A 4635-nucleotide genomic window follows, 5' to 3' on the forward strand; every position below is an offset into this window, starting at 1 on the left:
ATCGGTTCAGCCTGTCCAAATCTCTTTTGTCAAGCCTTCCCTGTTTTCCAAAGAAATGACTGATGGAAGCACCTGTGCTCGAGGTATGGCATTGCAGGCTCGGGCAGCAGTGTGTTTGCTGCCTCTATCATTCCCATGCAGGCAGCTGCTGTGCAAGGAGAGGGGCCATGTTCCTCCATGCTCTCCAGGGCACATTTCCCATTCAAAGCCACTGCCCTCGCAGAGTGTTCAGCAGTTGCAGTGGCTTCCAGAGGGTTTTCATTTTAGCAGGGGGAGCATTTGAAGGGTGCTGCATTGTTCTCCAAGCTTCCGTATTCATGCACAGAGAAGATAGAGCAGGCAGCTGCAGTGCCCCATCCTCCTCGTGGCTGTTCTGCTGAGTCTCAACATGGCTAACAATCACTGGCAACGGCGGCGGTTCTCTGGTATGAAAAGTCACTCATTAGGAATTGTCTGCTGCTGCCATCGACTAATTTATCACTGTACACCAGCCATGAGAGGGTAATTACTGTAACGCTTTTGGTCTGAGCTGGCTTTGAACCGCCAGCCCCCACAGCAGAGCTGTGTGTGCCATCACCGGTGGCACGAGCCAGCCGGGCTCCTGGGCAGCTGCCCGGGGAGCCTCCCCATACAATCTGTGTGCAGCCTTATCAAGAGACGTGGGACTTCATCCCTGCTGGTATTTAGTTCACTGCTGATGTTCAGGACGTTATCTGTCTCTTTATCAAGAGTTGCCAGCCAGCCAACTGAGATACTGGTGAATGAAAGGCAGCTAACTCTGCATTTTCTAACTGTGAGCACATTATATATGGCGCCGCACACTGAGACATATTTTAAAGGAACTTTTGTAGCTTGACACTGCAACTAAAACAGGTTTAACTATCTTCGCTTTCCCTGTAAACACTCTGTGGGAGTTTTTCAGCAGTTTAATTGATTCCTGGTGAGCTTTCTCTGAAAATGCTCAGCAAAGCCTGCGTTTTTCCATTACTTGCTGCGAATGCCTGTTCCAGTTCTGCAGATTGAGGCATGCATGTGGCTCACCTGCGCTCTGTGTTTCCATGGGATAGGAGGGACAGCACAGGATCTCTACCTTGGTAATAAGTTGCCAGATCAGGCACTTTTTGTTCCAGAGATTTCAGGCAAATCCTAACTTTCTCCCCTGCTTTTTCCTTAGCTTCCTGTAGTGATGACTTGTAAGGACAGCTAGCCAACAAACTTTGCTAAAAGAGGGAGCTGCCCAGAAACTATTGAGCAAAACTCTAAATCTCCTATTCCCCTGTGAACAATACATTTTACTTAGAGAGAAAAAAATAATAATACACACATACCCTGAGCCAGATGTTGTCACTTGATTTTGTCCAGGAGAAGAATGGAAATAAAATCTGAGACTGAAGTACATTGAATATTTTTGAATTCTACACAAAAGCTGAATTCTAATGAAATAAAAATGAATTTTTCCATCTTTACAGTTCTGACTTGATTCTGCATAAACAGAAGATGCAATTTGTGCCATGTAGTGTGCTTAGTTATCTGCATGCTGGTTCATTCTAGTTTATCCAGAATGAGTATTTCTCTCAAAAGCATGTCTGAAAACTTTCCATGTGATTAAAAAAAAATCTTATGAAGCCCAGTGTTTTTACTGACAAGTATTATTAATACTGGGGTTAGTATTGCTGTCAGTTGTAGCTAAAGAGCTCACTACAGCCAGTCCAATCTTAAGTTTAAAAGAAAAATGCATTCTGCAAAAGAAAAGGAGTAGTCCATTTCCCTCTGCAGAGCTTAGCACTAATTAAAATGTTCTTAATTTGGTTAAGTTTAATTCACTTCAAAAATGAACTTATATTAACCAAAGTAACACCACTGTAATTCTGAGTGGGACTGGCCAACACAGGGGATTTGTGGATTTTAATGAATTCACCTTGAATTTATGGGGTTTTTTGGCTTCAGATAATTTTCTTGACCGTGACAAGCCTCTGCACTGAAGACAGCAGCTCTTTTGCTGTCTTTTGGTCCTTTTTGGTGCCAGAAAGGGCAAGACTGTAGCCATGTATTCATGTTACTAGCTGTAAAGAGATTGTAAAAGCTGCGAGAGCAGAATCGAGTGAGCGATAACGTGAGGTTTTCCTTCGCCCGCACTGCGTTGCTGCTGGCCTGCAGGCCGTGTGCTGCGGCACCAGCACAGCAGCCTCTGCGCACACCCAGAGTAGTGCATCCCGGTAACCCAGACACCCTGGCCTCGTGGTGTGACTGCTCAGGGACCTCGTAATGTGGGCTTTGACCAAACGAGAGGTGTTCTGGGTCAAATACAGATCCCTGTGGAGGGAGGCAAGAAGTTTTTTAGGAGATCTGCTTCTAAGAGCACAGGCTGCCCTGTCTGAAGCCCTAAGCTCTTTACTTGACAGCTGTTGAGTTCAGTCCTTCACAAGCCTCCTCAGCCAATTTCGGGAAGTCACTCAGGTCATGTGTGCTTCAGTTCTCCATCTGCAAAACTAAGCTCCAGTTTACCGAGGTCATAAATTCTGTGGGGCAAGGGCTGCCGTCGGGCACTGGTGCCGCGCCTGTCCCAGGGCACCTCTGCTCTGCCTGGACCCTGCCCACACCACGCTCATAAATAAACAGAGATGCACAAATAGACTTATGTGTATAGGGTTGTATGTATTGCTTAGGAAAAGCAGCTGATTCCTCAGGGAAGGGGAAATACCAACTCCAAATGCTGCCCTTTAGGGTTTGACATTTCCATTCTTCATAAGCCGATTACTGATTCATGCAGTTCATATGATGTTTTCCAAAGATCCAGTAAAACCGTTCAGTCTTTTTTGGGAGCTTAAATATTCTGTCTCTGGCCAGGCTTTATTTTTCCTTAGGATTAGTAGAACTAGCAATAGACCTAATACGTGAAAACTCTATACTACTTGGAAAAAACGCTGCAAGACAGCTAAATGTTAAATACGTTACTTTCTTTCATTTGCAGATTTTTCTCATTTAAAAGTTAATTAGAATTACAAAGTCCAGGACCTTGGAGATCCACTAATATTACAATATTTTTCAAAACAATAGTACTTCCCTTACTCAGGAACAGATGTTTAACCAAATAAAAAGCAGGATATTTAATTGCCTCTACTTTTGGTTCACAGAGCCATGCAGTTGTATCTGTCCTGTATTTTTCAGGAGGTTGAGCTTTCTTTCTGGGTTTATGGTGAGTGTGTGCTGTGGAATGTAATAGTTTACTAGCCCATAAACATTATGCTCATCTGCTTTTTCACATTTCGTATTTTGCAGCAGTAGTAATGCTACACAGCATTTTTTGAACAGCTTTCATAGAAAAGCAGTTGTCGTAATATATAACTTTCTTTAAAGTTCTTGTAAAAGAAGTGATAGTTGTCGACAACCCAAAAACAGTGACTTAGTTGCTTATAAACCTAAAAAAGGGTTACTTTTCTCTTGTCTAATTAACATTATTAGGTTAAAGTAAAAGCAGTTGTTTCTAACCTGTACTTAGCTTAAATTTTATTGCTTCTTTTTGAGCCTGGATGAAGGGACTGTGTGCCTGAAGCTTCTTTTTCCAGCTCTATCAGTTGATCTAATAAAATACATGGCCTCACCCTGCTAATCTTGATTTTCTTTTATAAAATGTTTATATGTGGGCCTTTAAAATAAAGGATGCCTGACTTGCTTGTGAATAAGACGAGGAAGACTGGCAGCATGGGACGAGGAGGAGTCATTGTGTAGCACAGAGCCTCTTAGCCTCTGTAGAAAACATCTTGGCGTTGCCACTTGGTGTAACCTGGTAACAGGAAAGTCCCTTCCCCAACCCTGCTACGTACCCGCCTGTCCCTGTGTTTGACATGGGGGCAGCTCTGTTTCCTCACCAGTACCCCTGAAATACAGAAGTCAAACCCTGCTCGTGGTAAGTTTGCTCTATTAAAAATTATTGGTGAGCCGATGGCTGAGTCTAAATAAGTCCTCTTGGCCGCATGTGTCTGCCTCTGTAGGATACCAGCTATAAAACCAGACACGTGGATCCTTCAGCCAGACAGAAGCACGTGTGCTAATTTATTTTGTGGGGTAGCATGTGTGGCCCACGTCCTGTCATCGTTTCCCAGGCACGTCTCCCGCTCTAAGATCTTGCAGCGATAGATTTGCTGCTTTCCACAGCCATAATTAAACCAATGCTCAGTAGATTAAAAAAAAAAGGAGACATGTCACCAGTGGTCCTTTTTAATCACATGTGGGATCTGTCATCATGCAAATCTGGACTATTTAATTGGCCAAAATTGTTTCTGGATTCTCAAAAGCCTTTTATATATATCATCATCCAAAAGAAATGAATGAGTGCTACAACCCCCTTCCCTTGGAAGATAACACTGGAGGCTCTGGGGAGCATGACTGTATTTGTAAGTCAGGACAAAGTGCGAGGCTGTATATAGAGCTGACAGCAGCCTTGGTATTTAATTCCTGTGCTGTCCTTGGCTGTGCCCACACAGCTCTGCTTTGGGACAGAGCTGGGTCCATTGAGTCAAGCCACATGATGGTCTGTTGCTGGCGTTAGGCTGTTGTGCAATTGGGTCTAAGTAGACAGATCATGCCACTACCCTTGATAAGAAAAAGGCATTTTAGGGACAGTCCTGGCATTCC

Source organism: Mesitornis unicolor, unplaced genomic scaffold (genome assembly GCF_000695765.1).
Source record: "Mesitornis unicolor isolate BGI_N332 unplaced genomic scaffold, ASM69576v1 scaffold29657, whole genome shotgun sequence".
In the NCBI taxonomy this organism is placed as follows: domain Eukaryota; kingdom Metazoa; phylum Chordata; class Aves; order Mesitornithiformes; family Mesitornithidae; genus Mesitornis; species Mesitornis unicolor.